Consider the following 20957-nt stretch of genomic DNA (forward strand, 5'->3'; position numbering starts at 1 on the left):
AAGAGGGAGAAGAATTCCAGTGACCGATGCTTTCGTGGAATAGGTTGAAATAATACCGCCAACCATGTCCCAGGTATCCAGTCTATCGGGACATGTTTGCCATCGATGCTGTCATGCTCATGGCCGATTCTTGCTATTCTTGCCATGATTCACCACGCGGCATGCTTGGATAAAGTGAGATAATGCCGCCAAAGCATGCCGCCGCCCTACTCGTTGCCGTCATCTGCCGGATCATGGATCGATCTCAGCTTTTCTTTCACGCGACTTATTTTCTCAGATTTCAATGGGAAAGATCAAGATCGGCATCAATGAATTTGGAAAGATCGGGTGATTGGTGGCAAGGGTAGCTCTCCAGAGCGAAGATGTGGACCTTGTGGCCGTCAATGATCCCTTCATCACCACTGATTACATGACCTACATGTTTAAGTACGATGGTGTGCATGGCTAATGGAAGCATCATGAGATCAAAATGAAGGATTTAAAGACCCTTGTCTTTGGTGAGAAGGAGGTCACTGTGTTTGGTGTTAGGAACCCTGAGGAGATTTCTTGGGGCAAAGCCGGTGCTGATTATGTTATGGAATCCACTGGTGTTTTCACAGATAAAGACAAGGCTACAGCACATCTGAAGGGTGGTGCGAAGAAGGTTATTATCTCTGCTCTTAGCAAGGATGCCCCTATGTTTGTCATTGGTGTGAATGAGTACGAGTACAAGGCAGACATCGATATTGTTTCTAATGCTAGCTGTACCGCTAATTGCCTTGCACCATTGGCAAAGGTCATTCATGATAGATTTGGCATTGTTGAGGGTTTTGATGACCACAGTGCACTAATTACACCCATATAAAAAGCGTTGATGGGCCATCGCCAAGGGGCCCTGGAGAGGTGGAAGAATTGCTAGTTTTTAACATTATTCCTAGCAACACGGGTGCTTGCAAAAAGCTCTTGGTGAGATGCTCCTCGCTTGAATGGAAAAAATTGACAAGAATGGCATGTGGATCTCATATCAAGGCTTGAGAAGTCAGCTGCATATGATGAAGTCAAAGGCTGCAATCAAGGGAAGAATCTGAGGGAAAAATTAAAGGTATATTGGGTTATATTGATAATGACTTGGTTTCTATTGATTTCGATTGGTGATAGCGGGTCAAGCATCTTTGATGCTAAGGTTGGAAATGGAATTGCCTTGAATAAAAAATTTTCTCAAATTTGTCCCACAATATGACAATGAATGGGGTTACAACAACCATGTGGTTGATCCGGTTCGATCACATGGACAAGACCAAATAAATTGGTTTTATCTCACGATTGTAGGCTGCTTTAGATGAGAATTAATGGTTATATTCAGACAAAAACAAATAAGGCATTGTCAAATCTCTGAACATTGTTACTTATTCCTCATAAATAGAAGACCAAACAAATTCACCTTTAGCGTCCGCAAAAACCACAGTTGGCAATATTATGTCAGTATATATATGCATGATGAATGCATAAAAAAAAAAATGAATCCTGCACGCATAAAAAGGAAAAAAAGAGAATTCGTGCATATATACGTACTTAAAAAAAATTGAATGCATGTTCATGACTTAAAGAGGCGGGCCCACCGCTAATGAACATGGTTCCAGGTTTAAAAGAAAATAAATAAAAAAATAATAATAATAATACAAAAAAATAATAAAGAAAAAAATATATAAAATATATATTTAGAAACCCATGATCACGTGCCATGCATGCATATAAAATATCGCATACTATAGTCTTGAAACATGCATGCATGGGAAGATATATGAAAAATAATAATAATAATGATAAAAAAAGAATAATAATAAAAAAATTATTATTGTTATATGCATGCACATGTTCATGGCAACAAATATATATAATGAGAAAAAAACAATGATGATGAAGCATGCATACATGCACGGCATATAAAAAGTGATGAATGAAATAATGAGAAGGACGCAAACAAAAAATGGGAAATGATGCAAAAAAATAAAATAAAATGAGAAGTATTAAATATATTTGAGAAAACATGTCATATGGGCATTTAAATAGGTAGACATGCATAAAGAGTTGGCCACTGTTAAAAAATAAATATATATATATATATATATGTGCATGAAAGCAAAAAATAATAACAATAATAATAGCAAAAATGCCTACGTTTATGAGATGAGAAATAAAAATATGGAATATATATAGTGGGCCCATCATGAAAAAAAGACATATATGTAAGGAATAAAATGATGAATGATGAAGAGTTTGCATGCAAATTCATGAGGAAGCATGCAAATATATATATACAATGAGAAGGCATGCATACATGTGTGGCAGAATGCATCACCATGTATATGAGAATACATCCCGAGTGCGGGCCTACCATAAGAGAAAAGAATACAAGTACGGATATTGTTCGATGTTGAACAACATTTCCTTATATCCAAAGTAGCATCAAGGGTTAATCAATGATTAAAATTTTCAACCCAAAGGCAGTAATAAATTTCAAAGCGATAATGAGATGCCTATCGCATACTGACAAAGAAAGCATGTAATGCGATGATAAGGCATAGATAGTAGTGACTTATTCATTTCAAGACGGCAATAAGCCACGCATAGCGCAATAACAAAAATCACTCGGTCCAAAAAAACATAATAAGAATGTTCCATTCCCGAAGGATGGAAAGCGAGATATATATTTCTCTCCCAAGACCGTGAGTGAGAAAGACATTTCAAAAAAATGATAATGAAATATGCAATGTCACGACAAAGCACAAGCGATGAGCGAATCTCAAGACAATAACGAGATCTAAAAAAATGGCAATAAGGCATATGCGGTGACGTAATGCGATGATAAAAGCACGAGCGACGGTGCCTCATTTTAAAGCGGGCATGAAATATTTATTTCAAAGACGACTATGAGAGCGAGCAATGCGGTGACAAAGGCACTGAAAGCGGCGATGATATAAAAAATATATATATATATATATATATATATATATATATACATATATATATATATATAAGTGATGTAATAAATATGTTTATATAATAAATTTGCAAATCTTTTCGCTGTTACTTGTACTTTTGCCCTTAATCGGAGGTTCCTAAGATTTCTAATCTAGGGTAATTAATAATAGAGGCTTGCCTCTATTAGGAATGAAAGAACCCATACAAAACAAATACGATATTTGTGCTTCGATATATCGTCTGGTATCTTTTCATGATGTCGGATGCATATTTTCGATCCCACACAACTCAAGATAACAAAATGAGAATAAACACCGAAAGAAAGTCCTTTCTAAGTATACAAGCTCAAAATAAAATACGGAAGTAATAAAAACGTAGAAAAAAAGTCAAGTGTCGGTGTCAGCAGCTTTTGGCTCCTCCACTGCTGCTGCTGGTGATAGATCAAAGAGTGCTGGTGGATCAGGTGATGGGGATGCTGGAGGAGCTAGAGGTCTGCCAATCAATAGCTGTCGTAAGAAATCAAAATGGCAATCATATCGGTATACTTTGCTAACTATATCGCCCGAATCTCGATGATCTCATACCACAATACACTCACGGTGCTCTCGAGCCTCACAATGTGCTCGTAGGCTCGGGATAGGGTAACCTCGCGCCCTGAGGTCTCGGTCTCCATTGGTGCGGAACCCTCCGCTGCATCCCTGCCACCGTCGGTGTTCTCAGTGGTGGATGTGGCCAAAATGTAAGCTCCAGGCCCATATCTATGCACCACTCCCATCATACTGAGAGTATCTTGTCCAAGCGGAGAAGGAATAACTGTCTGATCGGCGTCCCGAATAGCATCGCTGAAACCCATCCCCAGAATAAGTCTAGTGATGTAGGGACTAGCAAATAATATTCTTACTCTCCCGCTCTGGCCCTGGTATCACTTATAGTCCGCCACAACGTACCCCAGATGAATGGGCACAGACCTAACCATGGAATACAAATGAAGTAACCCCTGCCGGCTCAAAACACTAGTGTTGTCACCTCAGCTATCCACAGACCTGCTAAGGACGGTGAATAAATACCTGTAGCTCAGCCTAGACAAACATGTGGCCTTGGACACTCCCGGTTCATACTGCCCCTATCCGCACAATACTTGGTAAGCTTGCTATGGGGTCAAGGTGCTAGGGACTGCACCCATTGCAAAATCGCTTGCATCATACATCAGTTCAAATGGGGAATTCCAATCTGGACCTATTATTATAGGTGCTTAAGTTAGCTTCTCCTTAAGCATGACAAAAGCTTCCATGCAATCATCATCAAACTTGAATGGAACATCTTTTTTTAACAATTTTGTTAAGGGTCTTGCAATTTTTGTGAAGTCTCTGATGAATCTTCTATAAAAACCTTCATGTCCTAGAAAACTCCTGATGGCTTTCACAGAGGTAGGAAGGAAACTTCTCTATTATGGAGATCTTTGCTTTATCTACCTCAATTCCCTCTTTGGAGATCTTGTGACCCTTGACTATCCATTCTTGAACCACATTTCTCCCAACTTAGAACGAGGTTGGTTTCCTCGCACCGGGTGAGAACATGTCTTAGATTCTTGAGACACAGCTCAAATGAGTCACCGAATACAGAAAAATCATCCATGAACACGTTCATAAAGTCTTCCACCATGTCTTCAAAAATTGCCATCATGCATATTTGAAAGGTGCTAGGGGCATTACATAGGCCAAATAGCATTCGGCGATAAGCAAATGTCCTATATAGACATGTGAATGTGGTCTTTTCCTGGTCTTCAGAAGCAATAGTGATAAACGTCTAAATGTACATATTTTATATGTACTAATCTTGTATTATTTGTGTATATTTTAATGAATTAATGCTCGTTTAAGTCTAAATTGGTTATTTCGGTGTTGCAGATCTTAAATGAGCAGAACGAAGCTCAAAAATGCAAATTGGACAAATTCGACACCGAAAAGGGAATTTTTGGGGTGTTGGCACTGTAGCAAGCATTCGGCTGTGAGCTTCACGGGGTCCATGCGCCCACATAAGTGCCCATGAGGTTTGCTGGTATTTCATAACTCTCACTTACTGTAGCATAAATGCTGCAGCAGAAACACTGTAGCTGAGTATTATAGCATCGACACTTTTTCTGGCAAAATGGCAGTGAGCTTCATGGGCCCATCCATGCGCCCGCATGGAGCCCATATGGACCTGCAGAATATATATTGGACTGAATTTCTAGGGCAAAATTGGGACGTTTTTGGAGAACGCTTTTTGGGGAGTTCTTTGAGCCGACTTCCACCAGTTCTAAGTAGGCAAGATCACATGTTTTGGAGAAGGGAACCAAAGGGAGAAGCTTGGTTTGGCTAGATCTTCATCGATTTCTTCTTTGGGAGCTTGTAGACGACGAGGGAAGCCGCATCAATCGTGGCATCCGTGGAAGCTTTCCTCCTAACTTGGCTTGTCATCTTACTTCCATTGTTTGAGGGAGTTTTCTTATGCCATTTGTAGTTGTTTTCCTGGACCTATTGTTTGTATTTTCTTGCATGGACGAGTAGACCCCAAGGTCACTAGATGCCGGTGAACCTTGGGGTGAACTTGTGTATTTGGATGATTTAATTATGTCTATTGCAATTGTTGTGTGTTTGTGATTCATTCTTGGTGCATTTGATGTGTTGCTTACATGAGAACTCTGTAAACCAACTTCTAGGTTGTACTTGGTAGTGTGACCATCGCCGTTGTACAAGAGACAACACTTTTGGAAGGGATTCATGTACGAATACGCCGTAACCATCGGGTATTCTGTACCCCTCCAACATTAGTGCTAGACAAAGTTGTGTTCCGGCTGTAATTATAGATTTCCCCCTTGCTAATGTAATCGTACAAGGATTTGATTAGAAGAAATTCCGTATCAATACTTGTACCTGATTAGGGGTCAATTGCCGTGACCATTGGGTTGATCTAATTTAGAAAATCTCTAGGTCCAAACCTTCAATTGCATGACATTCTTAGCATCCTTTGCACTTTAGTAGCCCTAGGGAATACACAACCGTGACAATTTTTTTCCCCTGATTTTATACCCTTGCCTTGTTTTAGACTCCACTTGTAGTTCTTTTATTTTAATTAATTAATTAGAGAAACCCTTCAAATCTTTCGGCTAGACAATACGCGAAGAGGAAGTAAGGGTAGATAATTGGGCCCAGGGAATAGGACCCTCTCGTGCTCGCACGAGAGGTATTACTTGATGACTCCGTGCGCTTTTAGATGAGTTCACATCAAATAGGAATTTGGAAATACCCAGAAAAACCATCCAAAAATCAGTAGTAGGAGTGCCAAGAATGCCTCTCAAGCATCTGATCAATAAATGGTAGCAGGAAATCATCCTTCCAAGTAGCATCATTCAATTTCCTATAGTCAATTGACAAGGTCCCCTTGCGTATATCCCGTAAGTGCACGGGTTTGTCAAAGTAATTGAGAAGGTCCCCTTGCGTATATCCCGCAAGTGCACGGGTTTGTCGAAGTAATAATCCCGGGTGAGCGGGTATCGAATACACAGGGAATAGGGAATAAAAATACTTAATTCGATTCTTAGCTATGTAAAAGATCAATGATAATGAGTGTGACAATGATTCAATTCTCAACAGTAAAAGCAACAAGTAAGAGAGCAAAAGTAAAGAAGGGGGTAAGGCAATCGATAAAGATCGGGTACCCGGATAATGCTCCACCTAGGATAATTATTTCAAGTGCAAGAACCCTCTATTATGCTTCCTAATCAATGCAATGGTGAGTCGTGGAAATCCTTAATTACATAGTCCCAAATCTAAGGTCAACTATGCCTAACTTTATACATGTCCCGGAGGAGAAATCGAACAATCTCAACACCTCGCACTCGCATAGAGTTGTAATGAGCTCTAGGGATTCCAAGTGATAAATCTCTTCCTAATTATATACCTAACCCTTTGGTCCAGGTGGAAGGTCCCTAACCACAATTGAGCCATAGATACTAAGATCACCTAAACGCTTCACTCCGTTGCACGCGCAACTAAGCCCCAACAGAAGTTCATCTCTTAAACCATTCACTCTATTATGGTCGCAAAGAACTCGAGGAACGGAGGTTGAATCTATCATGCCGGAGGGGAAAGGGGACGCTCCTGTACCTCTCGACACACCCTCTCAACCCTCTCCAACCTAGCTTTGTCTAACGCTCGTGGTGTGTCACTCACTCATAAGGTTACCAACAAGAACTCTCAACCCTAGTGTCACTCTAGGAGAAATGTTCATACAATCAAGCATTCAAGGTTGGAACTCATAATAAACATCAATTTATTGAAAGCATAATAAAGAGGTTCAAAGAAACAAATACATCCTAGGGTTCACAATACCCGAGTACCCACTAGGGGTTTAGCTCTCCATGGAGCTAAGTACAATCAAGGAAATAGAATGTAAAAGCAATGAATCCATAAAGAAACCCCCTCGATAGTCGTGTCGATGGTCTTGTGGAAAGTCCTCTACTCGTCGTCCAAGGATTCCTTCGTTCGGTATAGGATACGCCTCGACGGAAGCTCCCCTACCAACCTTTTTCCTAAGGAATGATGATGTTGGAGCTGTAGAATCTCTCCAAAACCTTGGCCAATACCCCCTGAAACCCTAGCCAAAACCCTCTCTCAAGTTGGGGAAAAGATGGAGAAAAGAACACCAAAATCGGGGTTGATTCGGCTTTAAATAGGGCTGGAATCGGGTGACTACACGAGTGTGGATGCTTCACGCGCCCGTGCGGAATTTCCACACAGGCATGGGTAATTTCCACACGCCCGTGTGGATTCTCTGAAACTGTGATTTTCGGCCGACTGTGAACAGTAACTGCTACATTGATTTGCTACAGTACCTGCTACGATATCCGCCTTGAATAGCTTCCCGAATCCATACTTTCATCGGAGTAAGGCAAATGGGCACACGTTCACGTCGTGGATCACTTGCTTCTTCAATGATAGGCACGTTGGTGAAGCTCTTGTTCTATGTGCATAGGTCAGAATGCTCAACTGTGACTGCCTTTATGCCCCTCCTAATGGATGTGGCAAACTCGAATACGAGGAGGTTGGCACACACTCTAGCATCTCACATCGACCTATGTCTTCGCGTTTGAACCTTAGCAAGATTTCCTCCAAAATCGGTACATTGTTATCCACATTGGCTTCTTTCCTTCATACTCAGCCTCACAACCCTACCTGCATAAAAGTAACATGAAAACACACATATTAGTGTAAAAACCCAAGAAAAGTAATGCTCAACATAAGGAATGAACGGTTCGCATTCATATCGCACAAGTACTTATCAGTAATAATCCCGAATGAGAGGGTATCGAATCCACAGGGAGTAGGGAATAAAAAACACTTAATTCGCTTCTTAGGAATGTGAAAGATCAATAGTGATAAGTGTGACAATGATTCAATTCTCAAAGGTAAAAGCAACAAGTGAAAGAGCACGAGTGAAGGAGAAGGTAAGGCAATCGATAAAGATGGGCTACTCGGTACTCGGATAATGCTCCGCCTAGGATGATCGCTTCAAGTGCAAGAATCCTCTATTATGCTTCCTAATCAATGCAATAGTGAGTCATGGAAATCCTTCATTACATAGTCCCAAATCTAAGGTCAACTATGCCTAACTCTATACATGTCCCGTAGGAGAAATCGAACAATCTCAACACCTCGCACTCGCATAGAGTTGCAATGAGCTCTAGGGATTCCAAATGATAAATCTCTTCCTAAATATAGACCTAACCCTTTGGTCCAGGTGGAAGGTCCCTAACCACGATTAAGCCCTCAATACTAAGATCACATCAACGCTTCACTCCGTTGCACGCGCAACTAAGCCCCAGCGGAAGTTCATCCCTTAGACCATTCACTCTATTATGGCCGCAAAGATCTCGAGGAATGGAGGTAGAATCTATCACGTCTGAGGGAAAAGGGGACGCTCCTGTACCTCTCGACTCACCCTCTCAACCCTCTCCAACATAGTTTTGTCTAACACTCATGGTGTGTCACTCACTCACAAGGTTACCTACAAGAACTCTCAACCCTAGTGTCACTCTAGGGGAAATGTTCATACAATCAAGCATTCAAGGTTGGAACTCATAATAAACATCAATTAATTGAAAGCATAATAAAGAGATTCAATGAAACGAATACATCCTAGGGTTCACAAATACCGAAGTACCCACTAGGGGTTTAGCTCTCCATGGAGCTAAGTACAATCAAAGAAATAGAATGTAAAAGTAATGAATCTATAGGAAAACCCCGTCAATGGTCGTGTCGATGGTCTTGTGGAGAGTCCTCTACTCGTCGTCCAAGGATTCCCTCGTCCGGTAAAGGATACGCCTCGACGGAAGCTCCCCTACCAACCTTCTTCCTAAGGAATGACAATGTCGGAGCTGTAGAACCTCTCCAAAACCCTAGCCAATACCCCTCAAAACCCTAGCCGAATTCCTCTCTCAAGTTATCGAACAAATGGAGAAAAGAATGCCGAAATCGGGGCTGAATCGACTTTAAATAGGGCTGGAATCGGGCGACTACACGGGCCTGTGGATCTTTCACACGCCCATGTGGAATTTCCACACGGGCGTGTATAATTTCCACACGCCCGTGTGGGTTCTCTGATTTCCTGTTTTCTCGTCCTGAATAGCTTCCTGAATCAATGCTTTCATCGGGGTAATGCAAACGGACACACGTTCACGTCGTGGATCACTTGCTTCTTCAATGATAGACAAGTTGGTGGAGCTCTTATTATATGTGCATAAGTCGGAATGCTCGAGTGTGACTGCCCTTGTGCTCCTTGATAAGTGCTTGAGTAGACATATTTTTATATATGTTTTACATGCATTGAGCATCATTTTTACTGTGGTTTATGTCTCATATTGTGTATTTGGTGTTCTTTTATGCATATAGGTTGTGAATGCCTTGAAGAGTAAAAAGCAAGCAAAGATAGGCTATAAAGACACAATGTTGGGAGTTCTTATTCAATTCAAGGATCAAGACACGAGAGCAGTTTATAAACGTGGAGATGTGTGCCAACTTCCAAGAAGATTCAAGTCAATTCACTATTTGGAAGGGCACAAAGGCAGCCACATCTTCATATTCCTTCTCTTTGTGAAGCTTGCAAGCCCTCTCAAAGATAAAGTCGATGAAGAAAAGTTTTATAGCCTACCACATGGACGTGTGCCCGGACATGTGGCCTTAAGAGAAGAGTGTTCGGATCGCGTTTTGCGAAAAGTACTGTAGCAATTTCACTGCATCAGTACTGTAGTAAAATTACTGTTCACGCGGCCGCGTGGAAATTCCACGCGCCCGTGTGGATATTTCTGCAGCCCACGCGGACGCATTGAAAATCGACACGGGCGTGTGAGGGCACGTGACAGACGGGATCTAAGGCTTATAAATAGCCATTTTGCCCTATTCTTTCTCATCTTTTGTGCGGCTCTTGAGGGGTGAGACGGCCAGGGTTTGGAGAGGAGGTCTTTGTGGCTTTGTAGGTGCTTTGTCACCAAGTTTGATTGATTCCTCCTCCGTCATAGCATCAAGGAAGCCACCGGTGAACCTAGCTTCGGAGTGGGTCTTTCAAGACGTCGAAGCTCTCCATCAAGGCCATCACTTCATATATAAGGGGGTTTATTTCTATGGTTTTAATGTACTTTCATTCATTGATGGTGTGTTTTGTATGTTGCTCCATGGAGAGCTAAAACTCTTGAGGGTATTTGGGCTTGTGAACCCTAGGATTCTCATCTTTTGTGGATTTTCTTAGTGTTTCTATTTAATCCGAGTTTGATTAAGTTTTAATCTTGTACTCTCATTGCTTGCTTGTTTAATTAATCCTTGTGGTTGATTGGATTTGCATGATTTGTTACTTTGATGTGAGAGAGGTCTCCATTAGAGTTAGAACTTCAAGGTTAAAGATGGTTGAGAGGGTGAGTCATGAGATAGTGGAGTATCCCCTCTCCCTTCCGATTGGGTGTATTCTATCTCCGTTCCTTAAGCTCTATGCAACCATATTTGGTGTGAGGCGTGAGATTGAGAGATTTCTCCACCGGGACCTTGTAGGGGGTTAGGATCCTTCGGCGGGAATTAGGGTTGGATCAATCTTTAGGAATCGGATACAACTCTTGGAATCCCTAGAGTGCTTTGCAGTCATATGTGGTGTGAGGTGTTGAGATTGAGCGATTTCTCCACCGGGACCTCATAGGGGACTAGTATCGGTGATCGGGAGGCCGGATCCGATTATATTTGGATTTCCACGACTTAACTTACTCATCATAGAAACACTTTGCTTATTCGGTACCTAATACCTGAATCCTAGGAGGAGCATTGCCCGAATACCCCACTTTTACTTATTGAGATCTCCATCCATTTTACCCTTGCATATTTGTCTCCGGTATTCATTTCTTCGCACATTAGATCACCACACCTTTCCATTTATCATTAGGTTAGAAAGCAGAGAAGAAGTTAGTACTAGTAGCCCTGTTCCCTGTGTATTCGACTACCCACTCACCGGGGTAATTATTACTTTGACACCCATGCACTTGCGGTTTACACGCATATTCAGACGCATGTCATCCCTCCAAATTGATGTGCTAACTAGAATACGAGGAGGTTGGCACACACTCTAGCATCTCACACCCGACCTATGTCTTTCCGTTTGAACCTTAGCAAGATTTCCTCCAAAATTGGTTCATTGTGTTCCACATTGGCTTCTTTCCTTTATACTCGGCCTCACAACCCCACCTGCATGAAAGTAACATAAAAACACACATATTAGTGTAAAAACACAAGAAAAGTAATGCTCAACATAAGGAATGAACGCTTCGCATTCATATCGCACAAGAACTTATCAAACTCTACCACACTAGAGCTTTTGCTTGTCCTCAAGCAAAAATTAAACATTCTATGCATCAATGAAGAAAATATTGAAAGTGCTTGGCCTTAGGTTCACCAAAGTATACAAAGAGAGCATTCTACAAGTAAGAAAAATTTCAACACTAAATATGAAAGATCAAAGCTCTAGCTAAAAACTTGAATAAAAAAGGACAACAAACCCGAAATCGTGTACGTGTGTGAACTCACTCAAAACAACCCAACATATACTCCTCAAAGTTCCAAGTACAAGGGACCTATTTATCTACAAAAGTGACAACAATTTCAAAGATGGTAGTAGCTTTACACATCCTCTAAGGTAGCCCTATCCAAAGCGGCCGCTAAGGTGTCATTCACACTTTTGAGGTGGTAGCTCTTTCTACCGGAGTGGTAGCTTTCACTCATCCTATGAGATAGCTCATTCTCTTATTAGGGCATAGCTAGTATCTGACTTATGAGAGTAGCTTCATACTACATAGGTGGTAGCTCTTTCCAACCAACAAGCACAAATAAACAAAAAAAAACTTTTTTTTTATTTTTTTTTTTAGAAATTTAATATAAGAAACAACTACAACTAGTCCCTTTAACATCGAACATGAGTTTCCAAAGGAGTTTGAAGAGTGAATAGTGCACAGAGTGTAAATCGGGCAAAAATTCCTAGAAATTCAAGCAAAACTAGAGCATGAAAATATTCAATGTTAAAAATTCTCCTAAACTCAAGAATATAATCATTGTAACTAAGGTGAACCACCATTGGCTATGTCAACATATAACAATCAAGAACAATAGAAAAGATGTGTGGACTATGAAACCCCCGCACACACACACACACACACTTAAGTTGTACATTGTCCTCAATGTACACATGCAAGCTCACTCGAAATGTATATCATTCAAAAGCAGATGTGGGAGAAACAATCAAAAACAATACTCACCGACTCCTAGTGTTGTGTTTGATGAAGCTAATTCCATGGGAGTAGTGTTCCGACGGGTTGTGAAGCTCATACGGCCAAGTGCCTAAGCACCTTGGCCGTGCCCATGACTAAGTCTCAATTCCCATGATGACAAGACCATCTGTACGCATACACGAGGGGGTTTATTGAAGCTCAATAAAAACAAAATAACTCGAGTATATATAGAAGATAGACACTGAATACAACTCAAGATGCAAAATGAAAATAAACTCAGAAGGAAAATCCTTTCTGAGTGAAAAAGTCTAAAATAAAATGCAAAATAAAGAAAAATAAAGTAAAGTCAAGTGTCAGTGTCGCCCTCGAGCTCCGATGCTACTGCTGGTGAAGACGCACATGGTGGGTCCACCGGTGCTGGGGTAGGGGATGAGGGTGCAGTAGATACGGAGGGGGCATGAGGAGTCCTCGGCCGCAAGAGAAATGATGAAGGAACGTCTCGCTCTAAGATCTGCTATAATACATCGAAACGTGCCATGAACTCTGTGTACTGAGCGGCTTGCGTGGCCCTAATCTCGGAGACCTCTGTCCACACCACTCCTAAAGCATTCTCGAGCCTCTCAAAGCGATCATGAGCTCGTGATGGTGAAAACATACGCATGGGGGGTGCTTCCTCTACCACTATAGGTGCCTCAGTCTCCATCGGTGCTGGCTGAGGCCCGGGAGCAGCCTGGGATGCCCCGGCTTCATCACCTTTATCCTTGAATGGTATATTCAGCACATAGACACCATTTGGATATTTGCTGACCAAAGCCATGAGCCTCATTGTCTCTAACCGAAGTGGTGCTGGTATTATCATCTTCTCGGCTCCGCTGATTGTGTCACATAGACCCATCCCCAAAATGAGTCTAGTAATGTATGGACGCGAGAAAATGACAACAAGACTAGGATACTGTCCTTGATGCTTCAAATACTCCACTAAAATGTGCCCCAGATGGACTGGCGCATTCCGAACCATGGAGTATAAGTATAGAAGTTCTTGCTTGTTAATGACTCCCGTGCTATCACCACGACCATTCACTGACCTGCTTATGATGACGTGATGATATCTGTAACTAGGTCGAGATAAACATGAGGCCTTAGACACTCCTGGTTCATATCGCCCCTTACCATATAGTATTTTATATGTCGCCGTGGGAGATAAACCCGACATGTCAATTGGAAGACTCTCGTACTCCTCAGTCTCAGTATACTCCTCATCATATAAACCAAGCCTAGTGGAGAACTGTGTGATGCTCATACTATGATGTTGCCCAAACGCTCTAAACGGAATAGCGTCGACACTATCAAAATGAGCATAAGAGCGGTCGAACTCAAATGAAGCAAGCACCTCTAAAGTAAGTGAGCGGATAGCAGGGTCATGAATATTCAATAAATTGTGCCAACTACCGACCAATAATAGTTTCTCGACCTCATCAACCATGTCATCTGCTAGTTGCACCTTCCTAAGTGACCCAACATCCGGGATTCGCGTTTGACCATACTTAAGCTTCGCTAACCGCTCAAATCGAGCTTGATGCTCAGGATGTGTAAATTCCATGACTTCTGGCTTAGGGGAAGGTCCTCTAAGATGTTTAGCAACTACCTTCTTTGATCTCGTGGCCATACCTGCATGTATTAGAGAAAGAAAATCAATCAATTTCATTCAGACTACAGGAAATAACAACGCACGGCCGTGCGTTAATTCCACACACCCGTGCGCTTTCACGGGGCGTCGAAGATGCACGGCCCTTTGTAGCCATTCTTCCAGCTACACCCCCATCTCACTTCCAGATCTTCTCAAAAACAAATCATAACCATTTTGGTAAGAAACCGATGTGCATTATCCATTTAAATCACAGGTAATCAGCTAGACTCAAAGGAAATCGGTGACGAGAGGAAACAAAGGCTTACCGACAAGTTGAAGCTAAACACCTCTACAATCCGCACAATGCACAATCAATCGATTCAAAGACAACAATAGAAGGACAAGCAAATGTCGAAAAATGTGTTATGAGCGGCTTAGAGTTAGATGAGGAACAATGTGTGACCAATGTATTAGGAGAGCAAACAGTCTTTTAATTCCTGGAGATCCACACGGGCATGCGGGAATCACCCACACCCATGTGCCCTCGAATGAGGGTCTCACAGGGGCAGAAGCATGCCCCTGTGGTTTTGCTGGATATCCGAGAAACTATCCTAAGTGCTCCACACGCCCGTGTGGAAATTATGCACGGGCGTGGACATTCACAAGCTCAACTCACAGGGGCAAGCACACGCCCCTGTGTCTTCTCGGGATAGAGAGGACTCATCTTCAGAGATTAGCATGGGCGTGTGGAAATTACCCACGCCTGTGTGTGTGATTCACAAGGTCGCCCATAGAGGCGAGTCCACGCCCCTGTGTGCTCTCGGGATAATCTGCCAAACTCTGCAAGGATTCACACGCTCGTGCGAAAATTATGCAGGGCCGTGTGACAGTCGCATGGTCATTCACAGTGGCCGCCGTACATCCATGTGCCTTCTCTGGATGAGCTCGCAGTGCAAATCCACGGGCGTGTGGAAATTCCTTATGCCCGTGTGTTTTCTCTAGATGCCTTAGAAAATTCTGCAGGCTCTGCAGAAAATCTCTGAACATGTTTACACACTCAGAGCCTGCCCTATTATGCAAATTTTACCAGTGAAAAACATGAAACAGAGCTCAAACGACCAAACTTCGCCACTTCCACCTGAAAGCACATGATGAATACTCAAAGTCCACAGGAAAATCTCAGCACAAGCATCTATAAATCAAGACACCAATACTTAACAGATTATTCATGCAAACAAACTAAACTAGAAAATAAGAAAATAGTAAACACTCAGGTTGCCTCCCAAGAAGCGCTTGTTTAACGTCACTAAGCTTAACGTACCTTTCCTTACCTCACGTGGGTTCGTGGAGGAAGAATACTTCTCTATTGTCACTATAAATCTCTCCGCCATAGTATGGTTTCAGCCTGTGTCCATTCACCTTGAATGTGCCCTTCTCTGGATGGTTAATCTCAATGGCTCCATGAGGTGAAACTTCGATTTACTGATGATACTGCACTGGACTACCTTGATTTGAGTTTCCCCAGAAATAAACGTAGATGAGAGTTGAATAGTTACACCTGATAGCCTGCTTTGAAGTCCTTTGGAATCTTAATATGCTTGCCATTCCACTTCCGAATTCGTTCCTTATATATCCTTGCATTCTCATATGCCTTCATCCTCCATTCGTCTAACTCGTTGAGATGTAATATTCTTTGCTCTCCGGATTTGCGCAAGTCAAAATTCATCACTTTAATTGCCTAATATGCTTTGTGCTCTAATTCCACCTGTAAATGGCAAGATTTTCCATACACTAAATTATAGGGAGTGGTCCCTATTGGGGTTTTGTATGCTGTTCTATGAGCCCAAAGTGTGTCATCTAACCTTTCGCACCAATCTCGTTTCCCTTGTTCCATCGATTTGGTTAATATTCTCTTGAGCTCTCTGTTTGTAACCTCCACTTGCCCACTCATTTGTGGATGGTAAGGAGTAGCAAGACGATGATGAACTCCATAACGCTTTAACACTTTCGCCAATTGTGTATTACAAAAATGGGTTCCCCGATCGCTAATGATAATTCTTGGAGTTCCAAATCGAGTAAATAACTTCCTCAAAAACTTCACCATAGTTCTTGCATTATTAGTTGGAAGAGCTTGGGCTTCCACCCACTTGGAAACATAATCAACTGCTACCAGAATGTATTGATTACCATTGGACTTTGGAAACGGTCCCATGAAATTAATTCCCCATAGATAAAATACCTTGCAAAATTGCATGGGATTTTGAGGCATCTCGTCCCTTCGTGATAAATTTCCAGCCCTTTGACAAAATCTATGAACCATGGAATATCTTTTGATTCTGCTTCCTGTACCGCATACAGATGCTCTTCAGGGAAGAAGTCATTAATTTCCTTGCTTGCTAGTTCTTACCCGTCACAATCTTCTAATCCAGACAGATGATCTGCAACCACATTCTCTTTCCCCTTTTTATCTTTTATTTCCATGTCAAATTCTTGCAACAACAATATCCACCGAATCAATCTCAGCTTCGCATCTGCCTTGTTCATGAGATAACAGAATACAGAGTGATCTGTGAACATTGTGACATTAGATAGGATGAGATATGGTCTAAATTTATCAAAAGCAAACACTACTACTAATAACTCCTTTTCAGTAGTGGTGTAATTCTCTTGTGCACTTGTGATAGTCTTGCTAGCATAATAGATTGGTTGAAATTGCTTATTTCTCCTCTGACCCAAGACCGCTCCCACTGCATAATCACTAGCATCACACATTACTTCGAACGGCTCATCCCACTTTGGTGTTGTCAGGATTGGTGCTTGCACTAACTTTTCTTTCAGCCCATTAAATGCACTCAGACAATCGTTTCTGAAATAAAAAGGGGTATCCTTCTCCAAGAGTATGGTCAACGGTTGGGAGATCTTCGAAAAGTCCTTAATGAACCTTCTATAAAAACTTGTATGCCCCAAGAAACTGAGGATCCCTTTCACATTCGTAGGTGGAGGAAGCTTTTCAATTATCTCAATCTTCGCCTTATCCACCTCCATACCTGCCTGGGAAATCTTATGTCCAAGGACAATGCCTTCTTGCACCATAAAGTGACACTTCTCCCAGTTGAGGATGAGATTTATCTCTTCAAATCTCACTAATACCCTTTCCAAATTATTTAAGCAAGCATCAAAAGAGTCCCCAAACATTGAAAAATCATCCATGAAAACTTCCATAATATCTTCAAGAAAGTCATCAAAAATGGTTGTCTTGCAGCGCTAGAATGTTGCAGGGGCGTTACACAACCTGAAAGGCATTCTTCTATAAGCAAAAGTACCATAAGGGCAAGTAAATGTGGTTTTCTCCTGATCTTCTTGGGCTATTGCGATTTGAAAATATCCCGGCATGCCATCAAGAAAGCAATAGAATTGATGCCCCGCTAGTCATTCCAACATTTGGTCAATAAATGGCAAAGGAAAGTTATCTTTCTGAGTGACATCATTCAGTCATCTGTAGTTAATGCAAACTCGCCAACTAGTAACTGTCGTAGTTGGGATTAACTCATTTTTTTCATTCTTTACCACTGTTATTCCTCTTTTTTTCAGGACAACTTGGGTCGGGCTCACCCACTTGCTGTCGGATATAGGGTAGATGATTCCTGCATCCAAAAGTTTTATTATCTCCGCCTTGACAACCTCCTTCATATTCGGGTTCAATCTTCGTTGAGGTTGGATCACAGATTTGTAGTCATCCTCCATTAGGATCTTATGAGTGCAGAATGATGGGTTTATACCCTTAATGTCGGAGATCTTCCATGCAATAGCTGATTTGTGCTTTTTCAACATGCTAACAAGCTTATCCTTCTGCTTCTCAGATAAGTTTGAAGATACAATCACAGGGAGTTTAGAGTCCTTCATTAAGAACGCATATTCCAAATGTGTTGGAAGAGTTTTAAGCTCAAGTTCTGGTGGTTCCACAATTGATGGGCGCAAGCTACCCTCCTTCAATCTATCAATCTCCTCAAAATCATTTGCCTCATGTTCGCAGTTATTCTCCTCTTCTTAAACTTGGGTACCTATTTCTTCACAATCTGCAACGGATATCAACGTGTCCATTCCACAAAGTTCCACTTTTGAAATAGCAACTCCCACTGAAAAGAGTTCTTGCCTTTGGTCTTGATAGGAAGAATCAAACAGAGCAAATATTCTTTCTACACTTTCGTCCAACTAATCACTCATTGACATCAATGTAGATCTCTCAAACTGCTTTATCACATCTTCTAGTTCATAGTTCTACCCTTGAATCCTGGCATCGTACTCCTCAACTAATTCTTCTATTGGTTGTTGAGTGGTATACTGCTCATAATGAGAATAACACGGTATGTCGTGCAGTGTAACTGTTTGAACTTTTTGCTTCACATTTTCTACCATTCTCGTAATAGTGTCAAATGACTCGAACATGTTAATCATTTTCTGAAAGAAATAAAGAAAAGTCAGAACAGTGATAGAATAAGAAGATATGAAATAGAATGTATGGTGAAATAGCTAAGAAAACAAATTGCAAAATATCTCTAAATGCCTACTCCCCGGCAACGGCGCCAAAAACTTGACAAGGTCCCCTTGCGTATATCCCGCAAGTGCAAGGGTTTGTCGAAGTAATAATTCCGGATGAGTGGGTATCGAATCCACAGGGAGTAGAGAATAAAAAACACTTAATTCGGTTCTTAGCTATGTGAAAGATCAATAGTGATAAGTGTGACAATGATTCAATTCTCAAAGTTAAAAGCAACAAGTAAGAGAGCACGAGTGAAGGAGAAGGTAAGACAATCGATAAAGATGGGGTACCCGGATAATGCTTCACCTAGGATAATTGTTTCAAGTGCAAGAACCCACTATTATGCTTCCTAATCAATAGAATGGTGAGTCGTGAAAATCCTTAATTACATAGTCCCAAATCTAAGGTCAACTATGGCTAACTCTATACATGTCTCGGAGGAGAAATCGAACAATCTCAAAACCTCGCACTCGCATAGAGTTGCAATGAGCTCTAGGGATTCCAAGTGATAAATCTCTTCCTAATTATAGACCTAACCCTTTCATCCTGGTGGAAGGTCCCTAACAACAATTGAGCCCTAGATACTAAGATCACCTCAATGCTTCACTCCGTTGCACGCGCAACTAAGCCCCAGCGGAAGTTCATCCCTTAGACCATTCACTCTATTATGGCCGCAAAGAATTCGAGGAACGGAGGTAGAATCTATCACGTCGGAGGGGAAAGGGGATGCTCCTATACCTCTCGCCTCACCCTCTCAACCCTCTCCAACATAGTTTTGTCTAACACTCGTGGTGTGCCACTCACTCACAAGGTTACCAACAAGAACTCTCAACCCTAGTGTCACTCTAGGGGAAATGTTCAAACAATCAAGCATTCAAGGTTGGAACTCACAATAAACATCAATTAATTGAAAGCATAATAAAGAGATTCAATGAAACGAATACATCCTAGTGTTCACAAATACCCAAGTACCCACTAGGGGTTTAGCTCTCCATGGAGCTAAGTATAATCAAAGAAATAGAATGTAAAAGTAATGAATCTATAGGAAAACCCCGTCAATGGTCATGTTGATGGTCTTATGGAGAGTCCTCTACTCGTCGTCGAAGGATTCTCTCGTCCGGTATCGGATACGCCTCGACGGAAGCTCCCCTACCAATCTTCTTCCTAAGGAATAACGATGTCGGAGCTGTAGAACCTCTCCAAAACCCTAGCCGAAGCCCTCTCTCAAGTTGGGGAAAAGATGGAGAAAAGAATACTGAAATTGGGCAGAATCAGCCTTAAATACTGCTTAAATCGGGCGACTACACGGGCCTGTGGATCTTTCACACGCCCATGTGGAATTTCCACAAGGGCGTGTATAATTTCCACAAGCCCGTGTGGGTTCTCTGATTTCCTGTTTTCTCGGCCGGCTGTGAACAGTGCTTCATGGAGAGCTAAACTACACACGACCATCGAGGGGGTTTCTTTATGGATTCATTGCTTTTACATTCTATTTCTTTGATTGTACTTAGCTCCATGGAGAGCTAAACTCCTAGTGGGTACTCGGGTATTGTGAACCCTAGGATCTATTTGTTTCTTTGAACCTCTTTATTATGCTTTCAATATATTGATGTTTATTGTGATTTCCAACCTTGAATGCTGATTGTATGAACATTTCCCTAGAGTGACTACTAAGGGTTGAGAGTTCTTGTTGTTAACTTTGTGAGTGAGTGACCACCATGAGTGTTAGACAAAAGCTAGGTTGGAGAGGGTTGAGAGGGTGAGTCGAGAGTGCAGAGAGTCGCCCTCCCTCTCCGTGTGATAGATTCTACCAAAGTTCCTCCAGTTCTTTGCGGCCATAATAGAGTGAATGGTCTAATGGATGAACTTCCATCGAGGGCTTAGTTGCGCGTGCAACGCAGGTGAAGCGCTGAGTGATCTTAGTATCTAGGGCTCGATGTGGTTAGGGGACCTTCCACTGGATGAAAGGGTTAGGGTCTATAATTGGGAAGAGTTTTATCACTTGGGAATCCCTGGAGCTCATTGCAACT

General features: G+C 41.8%; 1 pseudogene; it reads left to right on the forward strand.

Annotated features, from left to right (window-relative positions):
• Window positions 1–283: 283 nt before the first annotated feature.
• LOC120270116 lies at window positions 284–1224 on the forward strand (annotated as a pseudogene).
• Window positions 1225–20957: the final 19733 nt, after the last annotated feature.

The sequence above is a fragment of the Dioscorea cayenensis genome, chromosome 10, assembly GCF_009730915.1.
Source record: "Dioscorea cayenensis subsp. rotundata cultivar TDr96_F1 chromosome 10, TDr96_F1_v2_PseudoChromosome.rev07_lg8_w22 25.fasta, whole genome shotgun sequence".
Taxonomy (NCBI): Eukaryota; Viridiplantae; Streptophyta; class Magnoliopsida; order Dioscoreales; family Dioscoreaceae; genus Dioscorea; species Dioscorea cayenensis.